The 23,229-nt window shown below is 39.7% G+C and overlaps 1 protein-coding gene across 4 annotated transcripts in view; it reads right to left on the reverse strand.

Moving 5' to 3' along the window:
* Window positions 1-16,900, reverse strand: part of SPOPL (speckle type BTB/POZ protein like) — a 62,529-nt gene extending 45,629 nt beyond the window's left edge. For 3 of the 4 annotated variants that reach the window (XM_019925513.3, XM_073807742.1, XM_073807743.1), the window contains exon 1: window positions 16,699-16,900. The gene's annotated coding sequence lies outside the window, so the exon portion shown is untranslated. The remainder of the gene's footprint in view (window positions 1-16,698) is intronic. The other variant, XM_004325646.4, reaches the window with a different exon arrangement.
* Between the last annotated feature and the right edge of the window lie 6,329 nt (window positions 16,901-23,229).

A 23,229-nucleotide genomic window follows, 5' to 3' on the forward strand; every position in this document is an offset into this window, starting at 1 on the left:
GACCGAAATAAATGGAAATCCGAAGGTGCAATGTCTGGTGAATACGGTGGATGATCAGAACTTCCCAGTGAAGTTGAACCAGTTTTTGCCTGGTCATCAAAGAAACGTGCGGTCTTGTGTTACCCTGATGGAAGATTATGTGTTTTCTGTTGACTAATTCCGGACACTTTTCGTTGAGTGATGCTTTCAGTTGGTCTAATTGGGATTCAGTGGAACTTACTACCTAGGATAGCTTGACCAACTACGAAAATAAACTTGAATATATTATGTTAATAACAGAACTTGTTGGAATTAATCATTTAGTTTTCTGGAAGGAGCTCATAATAGAGGACTCCCTTCCAATCCCCCCATATACACAACATCATCTTCTTTGGATAAAGACCGGCCTTTGGTGTGGTTGGTGGTGGTTCATTTCACTTGCCCCACCACCGTTCCACATTATTGTACAGTATCCACTTTTCATTGCCTGTCACAATTTGTTTTAAAAACGGAACATTTTTGTTACGTTTAAATAAAGAACTGAATGCGGAAATATGGCCAAGAAGGTTTTTTTTCACTTATGTGGAACCCAAACATTAAAGCAATTCACATATCCAAGTTGGTGCCAATAATTTTCAATGCTTGATTTGGACATTTTGAGTATGTCAGCTACCTCCCATGGTATAATGTTGATTGTTCTCAATTAATGTCTCAATTTGATCGTTATCAACTTCAACTGGTCTACCCAACCACGGAGTATCGTCTGCAAGAAATCTCCAGCATGGAACTTCGCAAACCACTTCTGACACGTTTGATCAGTCATGGCACCTTTTCCATACACTGCACAAATCTTTTTTTTCCGTTTCAGTTGTGTTTTTACCTTTCTTGAAATAATAAAGCATACTATGCTGAAAATGTTGTTTTTCTTCCACCTTCAATATTAAAATGGCTACACAAAAATTCACCAATTTGATAAGTTTTTTTTAATGCACGCTGATATGACAGCTGTCACAATACAATCTACAAAATTTGTTTCGAATGAAGTTAAAGACACCTAAGCATCACTAGAGTCATCTTATGGAAAAAACCAAATGAACTTTTTGGCGAACCCCATAGTAAAAGGAGTTGGAGGTAGTTAAAGAGTTCTGCTGACTCACCACTGTTGCTTCCAGACTACTTTTGCAACCTAACAAAACTGTATGGCAACTGCATGAGTCCATTCTTACAAAATTCTCTTACATTCTTCTCTCTTGCAATCACCTACTCACCTCTCTGAGTTAGACTCCTTTATGGAGGACTTCAACCACTGTCTCCATTGTCTTCTTTACTATTCCTGCCACCACCCTGGATGACTGCACTTCAGTGGACTTCTTCCCTACCAGCATCAAAGTTCTTTTACCTTCCTGAATGATCTCACCCACTTAAAATTTTAGCAATCTTTTTCAGAGATTCTGACTTGGAACTTACTACCTAGGATAGCTTGATCAACCATGGAAATAAACTTGAATATATCATTTTAATAACAGAACTTATTCCTATTCTGTCATCAATTTAATCCCCCAACAGCTCTTATTACCAACACTTCACTGAGTCCATACCACTCTTCTTAAGTCATTACCCCCTTATGGCTTCCCTTCCTTCCTTATCAAACTCAAAACCCACAGTGGATCACTTCAAAAACGCTCTAGTAAGCACGCTTAACATTTCACTCCTTTGTTCTTTTATCACAACAATTCTGTAAACCCTCCATTCTGTATCAGTCTAACCACCCACTGTACGCTGTTATTTGGGTTGCTGAGCAATGGTGTAGAAAATCTTTAAAAAGAGCAGAACAGCTTCTGAAGTGTAGACTTTCATTAAATATGTACTTCTGTTTTTAACTAATTGATTTCAAGAGGATTTGTTGCAAAATAAAAGTCTTACCAAATGATGAAATAATTAAACTAGAAATTCAGCTCCTTAGTTGTACTAGACTCATTTTCAGTGCTCAACATACACAGTGGTGAATGGCTACCATAATGGAAAGTGGGAATCATAGAACATTTCTATCATTACACAAAGCTTTACTAAACAGTGCTGCTCACTCATTCTATGGCAGAACTGCTCAACCACTATTTCAGCTTACATAACCTACAATTTCTCACTGACACCACTTATTGCTATCCTTGTGACTTCATGAATCTTGCAAGCTGCATGAACGTGGAACAGGCTGGTACCCAAAGCAGTCAATGAAGGCGGAGGCATCAAATCTCTTACCGTCACCTGAGACCAAGAGGAGTTAGTTACCCCCTAATCACTTATGTCCCAGCCCACTTCTAATCATGGAGATCCTCACCTTGATACTGTCACTGGTTACACTGTATCGGAGATGGGTTAGGGAAAGAGAGGTGTACTTAAGATTCCTTTCAGATTTTACCACCTGTTAAAGGCAGAACTCATTATTACACATGTCTCTCACCTATCACTAGACTAGACCATGGCAGCAGCTGGAAATAAAAATTCTACCAAACCCACTAAGGCTTATTTTAATGCAACTATTAATAATAGTATTTCAGTAAAAATTAAACAATCATTACAAATGTTAAATTGGACAAGATGCTGGGACAAAAGACATAAACTAGTACTATCCTAGACAAAAGCAGGAAAAACCACCATCCTTGAAAAAGGTAAGAGGAACTACCACTTTGGGGAACTCTAAATCATAAAATCTAGGGGAAAGAAATGGGCAAAACAGCATGCCTTAGGATACAGGGTTGTAGGGATCTATATGTCTCTATCATTACACCCTGCATGTCTACAACCATTAAAATGGCTTACTCCTCCTTAAGGAATCACACTTTCTTAAAGAAAAACATTTCATATAGTTACTTAGTTTACAGGGGAAGAAAAGAGGAAAAAAAAGGAAAGAAAGAGAGAAGTTGAAAGAGAAAGAAATGAAGCAAAATGATCCATGAAAAGCATTGTGTTAGGACACCCTGGATTTTAATCCAGTCTTTTCTGAAATAATGTAACAAATGGTCAAGCTAGACTAAATCAAAGGAGGCTATTGCCATCCACCTACCAGTCCTGCCTCTCAAGGAAATGCTTTGCAAAAAAATAAACTGAGTTGTTCTTATACCTCAAGAGAACACTTTAAGTACATGAATGCCATCTCAGTTCTTCCGATGATGAGCTAATAATTCCAAGATTCTTATGACTAGCAATAATCAGTAACTACTTATGAATATGTAGAGCACAAGTATTTATCAAACAGCTGTGCTACCCACGAACAGTACTTTGCAGCAGTAAGAAATAAAGTCAGATATTAAAATATTAGCTCTAAAAAGGCATAAGACAACGTTAAAAAGGGAAAACTATGAGCTTATCTGCAGTTATGAGTCTGTATGTGTGACTTAACAGAAGAAATCAACAACTAATTATGATTCACAAAAGGTACAGGAATGGTGCATCCCTACATATGATTCTAACATGATCTACTTGACTGGGGAATGAGAAGAGACTAACCACAATCCTAACCCTGAAAAAGATACACAGGCAAAAGTATTTTTCACATCCTTGGTATTCACTACACAATTGGATAATTTAAAAAAAAAATTAGTAGCAACACTGCCTTCTGTGACACAAGAAAAACTCCATAAATAACAAGAAATTAAGTCTACAACAATACGTAGCATGCTGTGAGCATTTGGTAAAATTTGCTCAACTTTCAAGTTCTGAAAACTGAGTCAACTCTGCTGGGTAGACAGCACTTCCCTTATTTAAGGGGTAGCAAAACCTCACAAAATAATGAATGAACATAACCTACAATCTGGGTAGATAATCAAATAAGAGCAAGAGCATTCCAGTATTGCATAATTAGAGCTTTGGGGAAATGTTGCAGACTCACTCAATAAAAGGGCCTACAAAACTTTTCACCAGCTTGCAAAATCTTAAAACCTGTCCCATGTTTAGCAATAGTTAGGCAGAAATGCACCATTTGTAAGAAAGTCAGTAAACTATACAGTGAAGTTGTAATTTTCATGACAGTCTCATTTTCCTTAAATTATACTTACATTTGTTTTATATTCTGCATCTTATCAACTGACAAGGCAACCAGAATCATTTGATGGGTTTTATGAAAATATACACGTCTCTATTCCACTTTCCCTTGGTGTGCACATGGGAGGGGTACGTGGGTATGAGTGAAGAAAGGAATCGTGTATATTTTGAAAAACTAGCCATACCACTTTACACCCACCAGAATAGCTAAATAAATGAAACAATATCAAGCAAACGTTGCAGAGTATGTGGGACAAATAAAACTCTCATTCACTACTGAAAAGACACTTTGGAAAACACTGGGTAATGTATACTAAAACTGAACAAAAGCACACACGGTCCAAAAAGTTCTACTACAGCAAGATGTGCAGATGTGCAGCAAAAGATATGTATTGATAAAAGAATATTCTATAAGGGGCACTATTCATTGTGACTCAAAACTGGAAACAACCTATATGTTCATCAACAATAAAATGGATAAATTACGGTACATATACATAGTCACACAATGGGATGGAATACAATAGAATGAGAATGAAGAAGCTACCACTACACACTACATGGATGGATCACATAAAAACTGATGTAAGAAGCCATAAACAAGGGTGTTGATGCTGTACGATGTTACATGCTTGTCTCTGAATGTATGTTATACTCCATAAAAGTTTATGTAAAATAAAAAAGCAAATAAATATTCAATAAATGAGCAACCTAAATGTTTATAATACAATCCTATTCCCAGTGTCATGTTCCCTCCACCCTAAAATTGGGACAGAACACTTTTAAAAATCTTCCCTCATGCTAATCTAATACATTTTTATATTAAAACAAAGGCGGCTATATTAGGGTAACAGAATGCAAGAGTCATATCCTTTTTAGGAGAGAAAACACTAATCTGAAAAGAATTTTAACACCAAAGCTCTCCCTCTCCACATTATCTTCACCACCCTTCCATCTACCAAGAGTTCACTCTTCTCTGCCATTTATTTAGTGGAAATATTTTTAAAGTAATGAACACCCTAGAAAGGTAGTTATGAGGAGTGAAACAAAAAGAGCAGATATATGAAGTCTTCAGCACTGTGCCTAAGCACTCAATGACTAAACAGTATTAAAAAATCCCAAATAGTGACTCTAACAGGTCAAGGGCTATTTCCAATTCATCACTGTAAACACAGAACCCAGCATTTAACAGTTGGTCAATTAATGGAGTAAATAAATGATATGAGCTCAAAACAAAAAGAATAAAATAAAAACAAGGCAAAAGTGGGAAAAAGGGAAATATCAAGAAGTTCAAAGGAAGACCTTATTTTTATATCAGGGTAAATGACAAGATTTTAAATCTCAAATGAAGCAACAGAATCAGGTACATATTAAAACCATTAAAATAAATAAAAACTGCCTCAGTATTACTTTTCCTCCATATACTTCAAAATGAAGAAGTCAGATGTCTTAACTAAAATTTAAACATGGTTCTTTAATACTGAAATCCTTTAAAAATATTTCTTAATGAATTTCCTATGAGTTTGACAGGAATCATAAGTATATAACAGGTTATTTTTAAGTCATCTATCATAGCACATCAATATTCTGACTAAATATGTCATAACAGAAATGAAAGGAAAGCGAATTTCAGTTGAACCTTTATACAGTGGTATTATTTTTATGAATTTAGATATCGAAATCATCAAGACTGCAATCTTACATTAGACTTAAAAGACAAATTAATAAGATACTTTAATCTCCATCGTGTGCACAAAACACCAATGAACCATTAGATAAGGTTCTAATGGTTCCCTTTTTCCCTTCCTTTTAAGAACACTGTCTACTTATTTATCTTAGATCAGAAATAGCATCACTGTTTTAATTAACCGACATTTACACAAAGCAACTTATGTGGAAAGCACTATTCTAAATGTAAATATAACTCATTTGGTTCTTGTAACAACTCTTACAAGGGAAGTAGTTATCCTTTCCATTTTACAGATGAGAACACTGAGGCAGAGATGCTAAGTAACTTACCTAAAGTCACAAAGCTACTAAAAAGCAGACTGGATGCACTCTATTAACCTCTGTGCTATACTGCCCAGAGATCTCTGAAGTTAAGCAAAACTAAATTTATCCTGACTTCACCTGACGCTGGGAGGTTAGCTATTTTGAAGACCTTGCGTGATAACCATAAAATGAAGCAGCACTAATGGCACGGTTAATAAATTCTAGGATACCCATATTTTTTTCATATTTTAACATATCTAAAATTGATGGCATTTTACAATTTTAACTGACAGTGCTGTCTCTCTGTGGCGTACATAAAGCAGTGGTGCATCTGGTAATTGCAGGCAAGTACGATTCAAAAACTTATGGTATGACCCGAAATGGGTTAGTGATAAGAAGTAAATGAGATAAAATATCTAAAGTACTTGACAACTCTGGTACAAATGCTTTAAAAAAGGGCATTTTTCCCCTTTAAACCAAAATGATCTATGAGGATATTCCATTTACACTGTAGTAAGTTGTCAGTTTCTCAGGCCCATGTTCAACTAAACCTGGTTATATTCTACTAGGGAAAAATAACTGGTTTCATTATACAATTTGATGAACAAATAAAGGACTTTGGCTGGGGAGAAGGCAGGCAGACAAAACAACAGTGAAAATGAGACACCTGAGAAAATAAAAATTATCAACAGTAAAGCATAACTCAAGATACCTCCCAAGTACCACTTGATTCAAGCCAGTTCTCAAATGCCACTGATAAAATGCTGACATGAAAAAGTATCTTCACTTTTTAAAAAATACACTTTGAATGCAAATAACTAAATATGCTTGGTGTGTGCCCATGCCCTACTTGAGCTTTTCTAACAAAACTGGACATATTGAACTTAACCACAATGTTAAATAACTGGTTAACAAAGGTTTAAACTGATACTAAGAGTGACCACCAAAAAATTTTAATTAAATAAAATTCAATTCATTTAAATATTCCTGTGTCAATACTTGCCTTGGTAATTTCAGGATGACTTAATTAATATTCAATATTTTGGGGGGGGGTTGCCTTTGTCTTATTGGATGAAAACTACCTTTCAGGGTAATTTCCCACTAAAACACCAAAAATTGCATCCAAATTACAACAACAAAAAACCACCCTGAGCACGCTTTACCTTAAAAATCACTTAATTTTGATGGGGCAAAAGGGAGGGGATTAAAATGCATTTTCACAAGGAAAAACTGAAATTTGCTTAGAAAACATACCCAAACAGGAAACACAGTATCTTCTTTTAACATATCTCAAATAAGATTTTAAAAGCCTCATACTACATTTCAGTTACACTACAACCTTTGAGACTTTGCATTACCTAATATCAGAGTGAAACCTCTTTCTTTTGTATTTGTTACTCCTAAGTATTTTTATTACTATATTACTTTCCCTTCAAAGTGTATAAACAACATACCCCAACCAAAGTCTGAGGTAATGCAATTTTATATTTGTAGGTCAAATTTCTTAAAAACTGCTATTTTTTATGTATGTAAAGTGCTGTTTCACAGAGTTATATAATTCAGAATTTAATGCTAATAATTATTCTGTCCTTTAGAACATGTAGGCAAGTCTGAAGAATATCAGAAGAATTCTACTTATGCATATAAACAAAAGGCCTGGGAAAGTATACCTATAAGAACCATAATATATGAAAAATATATAGTTGTCGTACAAGAATTTATTAAGATTTTTAAAAAAACCAGGGAGAAGACAAGAGTAAAAGCCAGTAGGAACTAATAAAAATAAAATTTTTAAGTTACAACTTTCTTAATATAAAATATAAGGAAGACTGCCTTAGCAGATCAGAATAACACAACGATGTTTCTACAAAAACTCAAGAAGGTATTTCAGAAGCAAAAATTTTGATTGACCCTATCTTCCTGTTATTTTTAAAACAGATGTCTTATAGAACCTTTATTTACTGTGTTTTTAAAATCCATTTTAACATCATTTACCCTTCTAATACACTATTTTCTTGTCAATTAAGGTTTTGCCAACTACAGTATTCTTCATAAAGTAATTCCTGAAGATGAATTGTGTTCTACTATGATGTAAGACTTAAGTCTAGGGACATTTAGACAACTACCTAAAATAGCATTTAAGGTATCAGGGGAGTGTTATTATACCACTGAGCCCAAAACACCATCATTGACCATATAACTGATGTTTAGCAGTAAATTCTTAGCAATCCTTACCAAGGCTTTAATTTTAATTTGCTAAATCTGAGAAAAAGTTGTATGTATAAAATTTCTCCCATTCAGAAAAAAAAATCATTAAAGCATAACCAAAATATTTACATTCTACTATTACTTAATTATTCCATAAGTATAGATATAATAAATTATAAAGCTAACCAACAAAAACAAAACACCACCTTTGACAATAACAAACAAAATCTTTAAATCTTTTTTGTTTTTTTTTTTTACATCTTTATTGGAGTATAATTGCTTTACAATGGTGTGTTAGTTTCTGCTTTATAACAAAGTGAATCAGTTATACATATACATATGTTCCCATATCTCTTCCCTCTTGCATCTTCCTCCCTCCCACCCTCTGTATCCCACCCCTCTAGATGATCGCAAAGCACTGAGCTGATCTCCCTGTGCTATGCGGCTGCTTCCCACTAGTTATCTATTTTATGTTTGGTAGTGTATATATGTCCATGCCACTCTCTCGCTTTGTCACAGCTTACACTTCCCCCTCCGCATATACTCAAGCCCATTCTCTAGTAGGTCTGTGTCTTTATTCCTGTCTTACCCCTAGGTTCTTCATGACATTTTTTTTTCTTAAATTCCATATATGTGTTAGCATACAGTATTTGTCTTTCTCTTTCTGACTTACTTCACTCTGTATGACAGACTCTAGGTCCATCCACCTCATTACAAATAGCTCAATTTCGTTTCTTTTTATGGCTGAGTAATATTCAATTGTATATATGTGCCACATCTTCTTTATCCATTCATCCGATGATGGACACTTAGGTTGTTTGCATCTCCGGGCTATTGTAAATAGAGCTGCAATGAACATTTTGGTACATGACTCTTTTTGAATTATGGTTTTCTCAGGGTATATGCCCAGTAGTGGGATTGCTGGGTCATATGGTAGTTCTATTTGTAGTTTTTTAAGGAAACTCCATACTGATCTCCATAGTGGCTGTACCAACTCACATTCCCACCAGCAGTGCAAGAGTGTTCCCTTTTCTCCACACCCTCTCCAGCATTTATTGTTCCTAGATTTTTTGATGATGGCCATTCTGACTGGTGTGAGATGATATCTCATTGTAGTTTTGATTTGCATTTCTCTAATGATTAATGATGTTGAGCATTCTTTCATGTGTTTGTTGGCAATCTGTAGATCTCCTTTGGAGAAATGTCTGTTTAGGTCTTCGGCCCATTATTGGATTGGGTTGTTTGTTTTTTTGTTATTGAGCTGCATGAGCTGCTTATAAATTTTGGAGATTAATCCTTTGTCAGTTCCTTCATTTGCAAATATTTTCTCCCATTCTGAGGGTTGTCTTTTGGTCTTGTTTATGGTTTGCTTTGCTGTGCAAAAGCTTTGAAGTTTCATTAGGTCCCATTTGTTTATTTTTGTTTTTATTTCCATTTCTCTAGGAGGTGGGTCAAAAAGAGTTTTGCTGTGATTTATGTCATAGAGGGTTCTGCCTACGTTTTCCTCTAAGAGTTTGATAGTTTCTGGCCTTACATTTAGGTCTCTAATCCATTTTGATCTTATTTTTGTGTACGGTGTTAGGGAGTGATCTAATCTCATACTTATACATGTACCTGTCCAGTTTTCCTAGCACCATTTATTGAAGAGGCTGTCCTTTCTCCACTGTACATTCCTGCCTCCTTTATCAAAGATAAGGTGACCATATGTGCATGGGTTTATCTCTGGGCTTTCTATCCTGTTCCATTGATCTATATTTCTGTTTTTGTGCCAGTACCATACTGTCTTGATTAGTGTAGCTTTGTAGTACAGTCTGAAGTCAGGGAGCCTGATTCCTCCAGCTCCATTTTTCGTTCTCAAGATTGCTTTGGCTATTCGGGGTCTTTTGTGTTTCCATACAAATTGTGAAATTTTTTGTTCTAGTTCAGTGAAAAATGCCAGTGGTAGTTTGATAGAGATTGCATTGAATCTGTAGATTGCTTTGGGTAGTAGAGTCATTTTCACAATGTTGATTCTTCCAATCCAAGAACATGGTATATCTCTCCATCTATTTGTATCATCTTTAATTTCTTTCATCAGTGTCTTATAATTTTCTGCATACAGGTCTATTGTCTCCTTAGGTAGGTTTATTCCTAGATATTTTATTCTTTTTGTTGCAGTGGTAAATGGGAGTGTTTTCTTGATTTCACTTTCAGATTTTTTATCATTAGTGTATAGGAATGCCAAACATTTCTGTGCATTAATTTTGTATCCTGCTACTTTACCAAATTCATTGATTAGCTCTAGTAGTTTTCTGGTAGCATCTTTAGGATTCTCTATGTATAGTATCATGTCATCTGCAAACAGTGACAGCTTTACTTCTTCTTTTCTGATTTGGATCCCTTTTATTTCCTTTTTTTCTCTGATTGCTGTGGCTAAAACTTCCAAAACTATGCTGATTAAGAGTGGTGAGAGTGGGAAACCTTGTCTTGTTCCTGATCTTAGTGGAAATGCTTTCACTTTTTCACCACTGAGAACGATGTTGGCCGTGGGTTTGTCATATATGGCCTTTATTATGTTGAGAAAAGTTCCCTCTATGCCTACTTTCTGCAGGGTTTTTATCATAAATGGGTGTTGAATTTTGTCAATAGCTTTCTCTGCATCTATTGAGATGATCATATGGTTTTTCTCTTTCAATTTGTTAATATGGTGTATCACGTTGATTGATTTGTATATATTGAAGAATCTTTGCGTTCCTGGAATAAACCCCACTTGATCATGGTGTATGATCTGTTTATGTGCTGTTGTATTCTGTTTGCTAGTATGTTGTTGAGGATTTTTGCATCTATGTTCATCAGTGATATTGGCTTGTAGTTTTCTTTCTTTGTGACATCCTTGTCTGGTTTTGGTATCAGGGTGATGGTGGCCTCGTAGAATGAGTTTGGGAGTGTTCCTCCCTCTGCTATATTTTGGAAGAGTTTGAGAAGGACAGGTGTTAGCTCTTCTCTAAATGTTTGATAGAATTCGCCTGTGAAGGCCATCTGGTCCTGGGCTTTTGTTTGTTGGAAGATTTTTAATCACAGTTTCAATTTCAGTGCTTGTGATTGGTCTGTTCATATTTTCTATTTCTTCCTGATTCAGTCTTGGCAAGTTGTGCATTTCTAAGAATTTGTCCATTTCTTCCAGGTTGTCCATTTTATTGGCATTAAGTTGCTTGTAGTAATCTCTCATGATCTTTTGTATTTCTGCAGTGTCAGTTGTTACTTCTCCTTTTTCATTTCTAATTCTATTGGAAAATCTTTAAATCTTGAAGACACTCTGAAGATAACTCCATGTTTGGTGACTAAATGGGTAGTGATGACATTAAGCAAAACAGCAAACTTGCATGCTTTCAAATTAAACTCCTCTACCATTGCATTGCCCTTTCCATCTCTCCACTTGTCCTTCAGAAACACTCTGCCCAACACTCTACTTTCCTGAGAAAGCCTTCCTTAAGGTTCCTTTTCTGTGCTTACAAGGCAACCTGAATAAACTGCTATGACAGCACTAATCACACTGAACAATATTTAATTGTCCATTGCCCCTAGACTCTGAGGTCTAATTGCATTCCTAAAAGTCTAATAGTTACTGCCTAATATACAGTACTTAAAAAACATATTCTATTTGAGTAGGTTCTGAATGAACAAGTTGTAGAGTCTGAGATGCTTATAGAACACCCAGATGGTGATAAATAGAAACATGGGTCTGAGCTCAGGAAGGAAGACATGGTTCATGTTACAGATAAAATTCTACCCTAAATTTAGAATTGTGGCTTTGGCAGATTAAAACAAAAATCATCTAATAGTTTATGGATGGACTGACGACTGAGACATAAAATTTTCTCCCTGTCACTAAATGCAATGTGTACTCTTTAGTTCCCAACTTAATTGATTTCTCAGCTTCAATCAACATAGCAGATTAGCCACACCCTCCTTTTTTGGTCTATTGCCTTGACTTCAGTGACGCTAAGGAAATTTTCCTCCAACCTCTGGCTATATCTTCTCAGTCTCCTTTGCTCCATTTCTTTTCCTCAACGTTAAATGTTGAAGAATCATAGGGGACCACGTCCCTTTATCTTCTCTCTCTATACTCTCTCCTTAGGCAATCTCATCCCCCACCTTCCATACTGAAACATCCATTATCAGCTATGTACTGATTATTCCCAACTGAATTATGATCAATACTCCCCCGTTTCCATAAACTAACAAAAAACTGCTCCTCCCCCAATATTCCCCCAGGTTAAGCACAAGAACCACTAACCCTGGAAATCGGCCTTCTCCTCTCCGTAGACCCTCAAATCAAATCCATCACCAAATCCTAAACTTTACTTCCCAAATATTTGTCAAATCCAGCTGCTTTATCTCTATCACCACCAGTCTGGACCGAGATTCTATCATCTCTTGCCTAAATGACTATAATAGGTGAATTCAATTCTGCTCAAAGTGTGAGCTGTGGACCAATACTGACCCATGAACTACTGTTATTGGCGTGAGACAAGGTAAATACAGAAACTGAGAGGCAGCATTTAGAAATTTTTATAGCAATTTGACAGACACTGCCACAACATCCATTTTACTGTCTATTACTAAAGTACCAGCACAAACTAGAACGTAAAACAAAACAAAACATGTCCTTCACCACAGATAAGTTTGAGGAGCCCTGGCCTAACTCGTCTCCCTGCTTTTACACTTGCCTCTCCAATCTGTCCTCCACAGAGCAGCCAAGTGATGTTTTTAAAGCAAAAATTTAAGTAACTTACTCAGCTGTTTAACATTGTCCAGTGGCTTCCCACTGCTCTTAGGATTAAGTACAAAGAGCTTAGCAATAATTGACCACTGTGATCTGCTCCTGTCTCATTTCATATCACCCAGCCTTATGTGCTAAGGTCCAGTCTCCACAGGACTTTTCAGTCCTAGAAAGCTGAAATCGCCAGCATTGCTTGGGTAACTCCAGTTCATCCTTCAGACTTCGGCCTGAAAGTCATTTCTTCAGACAAACGTTCTCTGATACATTAGTGAGCTTTTGTTGTTTACAATAATTTTCTTTTGTGGAAGTTATCGTAACTGTAATTATTATTTTTGTAATAATTTGCTTAGTTTCTCTATTCCCCAACAGAGTTTTGCCATCATGAATACAGGTACACTCTTTCCATAACGTGTGTCACCACAGCTTAGCGAGTGCCTGGCACAGATCAGATGTTCAATAAACTTTTGCTAAGTGAATAAACCTAAGTCAGGAAACAAAATGGTGACCAGGACCACCGAAATGCAAATGCCTGCGATATCTAGTCATATATAAGACTTGGGATACATCTGTATACCAAGGTGCTTTACAAAGTTAAATCTTCTTTACTCCCCTAAACAACCTAAAAGACAGGGGAATCTCATTGTTGAGATTTTAAAAAAAAAACGATTTTTCAGAAAGGTGAAGAATCTTGTCTAAAGTAACCAACAAAAAATTGGAAGGTTGGAAGGTCTGAGAGGCAACGAAGGGTAGCAGTCTCTACAACCATATTGTCTGGCTCCATTGCTTACTTAGCTGTGTGATTTTGTGGAAGTAATCTGATTCTCAGGTTCCTCATTTGTGAAATGGAGATATAATAAAGCCTTCTTCAATGGATTGTTGAGAGGTTAAACAAGGTAATATATATAAATCATTTGAAAGAGTGGCTGGCATAGTGCTTTATAAGTATTAGTGGTTGTAAGTGTTTTTAACATTATCAGTGCTCTTATAAGATAATTTTATCTTCTTACTTGCTTATTGTCTGCCAGTGCCACACTGATATAAATTACAAAAAAAGCACAGTCTGTGCTATTATTCTCTGGTGGAGCTTTTCTCAAAGACTTAAACCCTACAGAAACTGAGTTAAGTAACTATTTCCTCAGTTCTCTCTCTCAAGAATGGGACATACGACCATTTTAGGTGCACAGGAGAGTAGTTATTACATACCTTGGATACTTTAGAACATTAGGGCTTAATATTTACTGGAACCCCAGTTGGGAAGGGCTGCTCTTGTGTATGCCCAATGCCTGGCATGAAGTAGGTGCTCATTAAATATTTTTGGAAAGAATGAATATTTACAAAACCAAAGGAATAGTGCTCAGCACAGAGCAGATACTAATTATCAATTCTATTCCACCCCTTCAAAGTTTCTACAAACTTTAAAAGTATGATTCTATGGGAGTCATTTTTATTGAACTGGGGCAGTCTGCATTATCCAAAGCCAAATGCAGAATACAGACAGTAGGAAAGCCAAGGAATAGAAACCAATGTTGGCAAGAACTATGAAAATAGTAAGAGGTGAAAGATAAGTAGAACTCGAATATGCAGGGGAAAGAGCAAAGGTTATTCTAGGCCAGGGAATAGCATAAGCAAAGGCAGTGTTACCCAAAGTTTAATGAACATTCCATTGGTGACACACAAAAAATATTTTAAGCTATACACAGGCAAACAACTTTACTTTGATAGTTCCATATGCACACATTTTTATGTGTAATTGGGACAGCAAATTGTGATTTCAAACTTTTACTACTTACAACAACATTGAGTTAACAGTACCTATTCAGATATTTTTTTTGTGAGGTGTTTAAAAAATGTATCAAAAGAATAATAACGCACAGGAGGTAAGCAAATATGACAGAAATTGTCAGGGTTTTAAAGAGTAAACTTTTGGACACATCAAGGCATGGTCATGTGAATAAAACATAACATGTTAGTAAGAGAAAAGCCACCAGTCTTTGGAATGAAGCCAAAGCTCTATCCTGAGTAGCAATTCAACATAAAGGACAGGTAGGTGTGAAGTATCCAACCAGGTTTGAGTATTTAATTGTAGTACTAAAATTCTCATTGGCAAAAATCCTCATTTTTCCCTATGATAAATCTGCTACATAATTCAACTTCAGTTATTCCCAAAACAAAGATAAAAGTTTCCAAACAGGTACCTGAAAATGGGACTGCATGTAGCCTGGTAACTCACCTGAAAATAGGGAGCTAAAACTGTACTTTTCACACCAGAAGGAACTAATTTATAGAGTAACAAAATATGAATCATAGCTACCTCAAAAGAGGTGTTAAATAAAAAAGAGCAAAAGGACAGTTTTCCATTCCCCCTTCCTCTCTCAAAATTATCCTACCAATAGCCAAACCAAGTCAAGCTAAGAGATGATGATAAAGAACATTTATTGAACTCTTACCAGGCACTGTTGTATTTTACCTGCATTAAGTTATGCAATTGTCACCACCATCTTATGAAGTACATCACTAACCCTATTCTACAGCTGTAAGAATACTGAGATTAAATAACTTGCCCAAGGCCAGACCTTGGTAGACAGAAAGGCAGGGATTTAGATCCTGGCAGTTCAGCTACAGAGTCTGAGCTCTTAACCACTAGGCACCATTTCTCTCAAGAATAATAGAAGGATAATTTGAAATATTCCACCTTTCCCATTATGGCAGGAGAAATGTAATTTTCCAAGGTATGAACCTTTTATTACTTAAGTTTCCAGTCTAAGAAACAGGAGGTTCAGCTATATGGAAAAACTGGGAAGATGAGTACTACAATAAAACAACCTAGGCCCAGGAGTATTCAAATACAGACAAATCATCAGAAGCCTCAAAAGTATGGCTGAATGGCACTATTCACAGAGAAAGATGCCAAAAGTTGGGCTAAGCAGAAGGTGAATCCTATTTCTACTGGATCTACTGCTTTGAGAGAGGAAATCCCACCCATCTCCTCCCATTTCTGTGATTCAGTACACAAATGCATCAATGCAAGAAGAACTGTAAGGGGAAAGGGCAGCAGAAGGGAGCAGAAAGGGGTAAGTCAGGACTTGGACCCTGAACTGCAGAGTGAGCTTGATGTACCTGGGGAGAGAGAACGGATGAGAGGGCAATGTGTGCCTGGAGGTAGGCAGGTTGAGGGCATGACCACTGGGGTGAAGGCACCGAGTGGCCTGGCTGGAGAGCTGAGAATTCACCCTAAAATGGGCTAGTGGGGACTGTTTCAGGCGTATACGTTTGGGATAAGGAGGGATGGACGTGAACGCGGGGGTGGCCTGCAGTTTCTCGCTTTGGGCAGTACTGCCAAGGGACAAGGTATCAAGGTGCGGGCGAGGAGGTCTACAGGTACAAAGGGGGGAGAATGGAAAAGAAAAAAGGCGCAAGGCTTGTGGAGGAAAGTCGGGGGGATCCTGGTAGACGGAAGCTGGGAGATCAATGGGGGAGGGGTAATTCCCAGGGGAAGTAGAGACGCGCGAGGTTAGGGAGGTCCGGGGGGCGGAGGTGGGGCTGAAGGGCGGGGGCGGAAGGCACGCCTCAGGAGCGGGGGTCCCAGACCGAGAGGGATGGGGGCGCCGAAATGGGAGAGGAGGAGGTCGCTGGGTTTCAGTGCAGGTGAGTCCCAGGAAAGAGGGGGCAGCCAGCGACCAAGGCTGCGGTCGGGACCCCGGAGGGGGAGGGGCACCTACCCGGACGTGCGGGGCTGCGGCGGGCAGCCCCGGCGGCGGCTCCTCTCCGGCTGAGGCGGCTGAGGTGATGGCGGCGAGTCCCTGTGGCGGCCGCCTCCGCCGAACCGCATCCCTCCTCCCCGGCCCGCCCTCCTTCCCTATCTCTCGCTCCTAAACTTCTTCCCCGGGATAAACAAACCCGCCGCCAGGGGCGGCCGTCTCCGGCGCTCCCGCCCCCGCGCAGGCTCCCGCCCCCCCGCCCCGGGCCCGTCTGGGCTCCGGCTTCCGAGTTGCGACTCCAGCCCCCAGCCCGCGACGGCGCGTGCGCGCGGCAGCGTCTGCTCGCAAGGCCCTTCCTCCCTCCCTTCCTCCCTCCGGCGCCGGGCACTTCCGGGCCGGGCCGGATCGGATCAGACTAGGGGTTGAATGTAGCCGCCGCTGTTTGCGCGGGGCCCTGGGCTACTAGCCCGGCGGGCTCCGCATCCCGGGGCGAGTCTCGCCTGGTGAGGACGCCTCCTTCCCCCCGCCCCTCGCCTCCTCGGCCCAGCGTCAAACTTTCCTTAACTAAAAACCCCACTGAATAGCTCCTCGTAGCTGGTCTGATTGACCACGTCGGGTGAGAGGCGACTGCCGTTTCTGTGCACGGTTTCTTTAGAGCTGTACCAGGCTAGAAAGCCAAGGTACAACTTGTACCAAGCTCTTGTTGCGAGCCAAGAGCCGTATGAACTGCCCAAACAAAACAGCAGTATACAGTCTCCAAAGAGGGATAAAGATAAAGACAGCAGTGTGGTAGACAAGATGAAGTGCCACGGTGGAGCGGTTTTCGGTTGGAGATGAACCTGAAATCTCAGGCTTAGGAGGGGAGGGGTCTGCCGAGCGGCTGCTGAGGATGCTTGTGAAGCACGGAAGAGCAGGCTCCCGAGACTGGACGTTGGTGGTAAATAGGGCTATGTCTAAGCAGATGTCTTAAGAGATGAGGGGACTGCCTCACGGAGTTCAGAGAAAGGTGACCACGATACTACATTGGCAATCTTATTCACGTGTTTTAACACAGAAAAACGTGCGTGGAATACAAGCAGCTCCCCCTAGATTTTCAAGAAGGAGATAGGATCCGCATAATCGAAGTTGCCTTAGGCCAAGAATTAAAAAAACATAAGTGGAAGTGAGCATTGATGTGTTGGGGCCTGTGGGGAGAGGAAATTATTAGTGCAGAATTTCTCGTTCTCCAAACATGAACAAAAACCAGTTAATATTAGTTGCTGTACTCATTGTGGGTCTGTGTTAACTTTATGATATGTGACAGAAAGGGTGAAAATTACATGTAATTTTTGCCCAGGCCTTTTAGCTCTGTCAACCCCTTAGCACTCATGCCCTTTCTTTTGCTAATCAACCATTATTAGGCACTAATGAATGTAATAGGCTCAAGGAATCAAACTGCAATAAATCCTTCAAGTAGATTTCCAATTGGGAGTTAAGAAATGAGTGGTACTTGGGGACTCTTGATACTTGACTGAGTTCTAGTTGGGGAGTGGTTCAATAAACTTCCACCACAAGGATGTCAGACTGCTCGTCAAGGTATTATCAGAGTCTTTCCCCTAGGCTTGATCTCTTTGCAGTATTAGGATATATCATTCTTTCCTTGAAGTATTTGGTGACTTTATCCACTGATAATAGTAAATAGTAAGAGGAAATATGGCTTGTAAATAATGCTAACAAAAATGTGATCGTTTGGCAAAGTAAAAGATGGCTCTATGGTCAATAAACCTGGATTAAAGCTTGGTGCTATATTATCAATCCCCTAAAGAACTCCCTTTCTTGATCTGATTTCCTACTAGCTGGATACCTGTTGGAAAACTAGATTATTAAAATAGGTTTAGTTGGGAATTCCCTGGCAGTCCAGTGATTAGGACACTGCAGGGGACGCGTGTTTGATCCCTGGTCGGGGAACTAAGATCCCGTTGCCATGTGGCCAAAAAAAAAAAGAAAAAGAAAAAGAAAAAATAGATTTTAGTTTATTGCAGCCATAAGTGACTTTTGTAGATAGAGAAATAAGTAACAGCTCTATCACTGATGTAGAGCATAGTGTGCTTCCACTCATATTTGCATTGCTAAGGCATTAGCCATTATGACCATCCAACTCCTTAGATGCCAAGAAACTTTATGATACTCATTTTGGTGCTCATTTTCAGTTTTCTGTAGGAAACCATTCAGATTTCTCAATGAATGTGGCTGACTTGGAAGTTCTACTTATTGTAGATAATAGGTCAGCAGCTAGTAAAGATCAGAAGAGCCATTTATTCTCTGACCTTAATGCATGCAGATGAGGACCAGATTTTGAATCTTCTTGACTCAGCCCTATGAGGCTCTGTCTGAGGAGCTATCCAAGCACTCCACTTTGATATTTTAGTGACTGCAGCATCTTATTCCTCTTTTCTAAATTAAACATCACAGCTCCTTCCATTTCATGGCACAATGGACTTGCCACTGCCTTGCATGCCACTACCCTGTTTTGTATTATCATTTTCCAATTCTGTCAAAACCTAAAACATACAGTGGCAAACAATGAACAAATCCATTATTATCTTCAGTTTAGAGAGCAAAAAAAGGTAATAATGTGCTTGTTAGCAAACACTGTATTCTTCATGAATCCTAAGTGGTGTGCTCTCTGAGCTTCCCTGAACATTTTGCTCATACCCCTACCTTTGTTAATGTGGTCCACCAAGCTCTTCTCTCAGTGAGCTGGCTTCCCCATGTTTTTCTAACCATTATCCCTTCCTGTCTTAAATTTTCTTCAAGGGAACCAAACTCAGGTCTTACTTCCCACAAGCTAACACTTGTAATCAGACACTTAACATTTAGTTTTTGGAATTTAGGTGGAAAGAAAAGAACAACTCATTTGTTAATTTTTCATTATAAATATTAGGCCTTTTATTTGGAGGAAAACACTAAAACCCTTGTTGAATAACCTGTAAATTACATATAAATTACATGTAATTTCATTTTCTGTTCCCTTGTCTCCATTTCTTCTATCTCTGGCTTTTCATCTTGCATATGAATTCCTACTTTTGTAGTACTTTTGCATTATATTATTATTCACTTTTTAAGGATCTAAAAACTTCAGAACACTAGCATTATACCTACAACTCTTGTGTAGTGATGCCTGTAGCAAAAAAAAAAAAAGGGCCAGTAAACTTCATGTACTTATCTGTCAAAAACCATTCTCAGAAAACTGAGAACAGGACCTGCCCAGAACTCTGAGAACAGGATCTTATGTCTTTTAAGTCTTTTAAGTCTTAACCCTTATTTTCATGTCCTCAGCCACATTATGTCAAATATTTCAAGTTGCTCCCTTGTTTCAAACACATTCATATATTTAATGCTTTGGTCCTTTGCATAATCTGTCGGGTCTGCTGTAGGAGGGAGGACTTTTGTTGTTCTTCTATCACCACGTGAAGAGTAAGGGTTGAGTTGCAGCAGTTCACTAGTTGGCATACTGTTACATTTTCTAGACATTTAATTAAATACTAAATTTAACCAAGTCTGAAACACTTTGAGGCCCTTAAACCATCAGCAATCCTAGATTCTGGATCAGTAATGCCCAGTTAATGAGAAATAGTGATACCTCTACCTACACAATATATCGTCTTGGAAAAAGCTTGGTCACCCAACTTGCAAGTCCTCTATTCACAGTGTAATAGGAGAAAAACATCCAAAATGTTCTCTTCTACAAGATTACCCAAAGCCCCTACAGCATCGCTCCAGATGTGCCCTGAGAACTCTCATCCAAGGTCACTTACGGTTACTGGAAATATTTTTACTGTGCCAGGATCCAGGTGGTCGCTGCTGCCATGATCTAGCAGTCCCTGATGACCTCTCCCTTCTTCAGCTTGGCCAGCTAAGTTCTCTCTCCTCTGCTGGTGCACTGGCCTTGCCCCTTCTCTGCTTCTCAGGTAACCCAAGAAGTTGCGGTTGATTCTGGACCCTGGAGACAGTCCCAAGGAAAGGCTGGAACTCTCCACTGTGCTCTCCAGCCAGGGTCAGCAGCCTCTGCAGCAGCCCCAAATGGCTCTAGAGGTGTAGCAGCTCTGTTTCCTCCTCTTTTACCTCTGCTCAGTCATCACAATGCCTCCGGGTCAGGGTCTTCAGTCCCCTCCCAGAGAGACACACCCTAATGCCTATCAGGGCAATTTCTGGCTAGAGGAGTTTGTTTAAACATCTGTCCCTGCAACGCCCACGCATCCCTGCCTCTCTGGCCTTCTTCTCCCCGAAAATTGGGGTCACTTCACTCCACTTCCTTCTGACCCTGACTCAAGAAATGGCAGCTGCATGGCGTTTTCTCTGGAAATATTAAGGGGCCTTGCCTCCAGCAGAATCTCGGAAGGGCTTCTGTTTCCCTCAGACTAGGCACTCCTCCTCCAAGGGGAAGCATGTAGAATTGGGCCCTGCTCCCAGACCAGCAATCTAGAAGCCCTATAGGGCCCACTGGGTGAGCTGCAGCGGTGTTCCTGGGACTGTCCTGCGGCCAATCAGACGCTAGGTGAACCCGGGAGCCTTGGAACCTCCGTGCCTCAGTGTTCCCTGACTTGCTGCTTTTCCCCTGCTCTGCAGCCTCAGAAGGACTGATTTCTCCCACTCTCTTCCCTCCCCTTCTGCCATCTCCCTGCTTTAGAAACTAAGCCCTGCTGTCTAGCTGTTGCCAAATCTGCATCCATACCCCTACACAACACTGAATGGCCACCTGCCTCCAGATGGTTCTCTCTGCTATTCAGAGCCCTTCGCTGCCAGCCTGGCTGCCAAATTGGAAATCCTGGTATGGCCATTTCCAAAATTAGAAACCAGACCATGCCATCTCCGGGGACACTGCGCCTTCACCTCCCAGCAGCCTGTCAAGCCCAACCTCTGCAATGGTGCCAAACATCCTCCCCCCAAGCCTTCCTCCCCCCCTCCCCACCCCTGCATTTCTAGCCTAGGTGGTTTGGTTTTTTTGCCTTCCCCTCCCTGCCTGTCTAACCTTCCCGAAGTTTTAGCACCCTTGACCTTCTCTGCCTGAACTATGCCAGGCTGGAGACGGGCCAACTCAAGGGCTATATAACCCCTGGATTATATAGGCCTCTTAGAGGCCTCATCCCACATTCTGTCAAACACGGAAAAAAATGCAGCCGTGTCTCACATGAAATATACAATGTTTTGTTATGCAAAATGAAAGAGATTCATCTAATTTTCCTTTTGAAATATTTAATAATTTCATTTTGCAGTTTTCTTTGTATTTTAGAGCCCCAAACCGTTTCTTTTCCAGCTCTCAAACCATTTGATAAAACCTGGAAAAGCTTATGGGCCCTGGGCACTTGCCTATAGTGAGAACCTGAGCCTTAAAAGGATTAAAAAAATGGCTCTGGGAAGGAGGGAGGTAAGCCCTTCCACACCTGGCTCCTTCTCAAGGCTTCTCTACTCAACCTCATCATCACTGAAATCTTTCTCTTCTCCAGTTTTTAATAACTGGGCTTCTCTGTTTGATCCCTGCCTTGGTCACTCACCTTTTACCCATGCTGCTCACATGTGACATTCCCCTTATTCCCAATGCCGGCTGGCCAGTCTGGATTTCACAGCATCACCAGCCCCTAGATTCCCTTTCACAGCGCTCCTTTCACCACTGAGGGCCCTGGGTATTGTCTTGAAGCCCCTTCGCCCTCTGAGGCTGCAGCTTTCAAATATGGCGTTTGTTCGCTTGACCCTGTAGATATGACGATGTTCTCAGACTGGACCTCTGTAAATCTACAGCTCGATCCAGCTCTCTGGAGCTCCACCCGCCACCCCCTGCTGTATGAGACAGTTACCGCCCACACGTACTGCATTTTGGATGCTTCAGTCTTACCCTGTCTGCTAGGACTGACCAGCAAAGCCCACTTGTGTCTGAAGCAGAATAGCTATCAGAAACCACACGTTACATTTTTCTCCTTAAGTGCCTGCTCACATTTCTCTCTGTTTTGAGTGTCTCCTTCCCTGAAGGAAGCACTATGTACGCCTCTGTTACATATGGCATCACTGCTACACTTCTCTGGAAGTTTTCCTGGTTACTCATTCTTGCAGATTGAGCTTATATATAAGAAACCAAGGGACTTCCCTAGTGGCGCAGTGGATAGGACTCTGTGCTCCCAGTGCAGGGGGCACGGGTTCGATCCCTGGTCAGGGAACTAGATCCCACATGCATGCCCCAACTAAGGAGCCCGTGTGCCACAACTAAGGAGCCTGCCTGCCGCGGCTAAGACCCGGTGCAACCAAATAAATAAATAAATATTTAAAAAAAGAAGAAAAAAAAAGAAACCAAAATGTCCCCAGCAATGACCCCAGATTACATCTCTTCTAAGTATTAACTGTTAATAAGCTGAAATAGCCATTAGTAGTTTGGCTTTTACTTTCTAGGATTTCTGGATTTTATACTAATGATTCTATAATTTCAATATACTTCTTAAAATTGAATTATGCATATTCAGTGCATAGAGTGAACCAGTTAAGAGAGAGAGCCTGCAGCAATATACTATTGCCTCTTCAGTT

This window comes from Tursiops truncatus, chromosome 7 (genome assembly GCF_011762595.2).
Source record: "Tursiops truncatus isolate mTurTru1 chromosome 7, mTurTru1.mat.Y, whole genome shotgun sequence".
Taxonomy (NCBI): Eukaryota; Metazoa; Chordata; class Mammalia; order Artiodactyla; family Delphinidae; genus Tursiops; species Tursiops truncatus.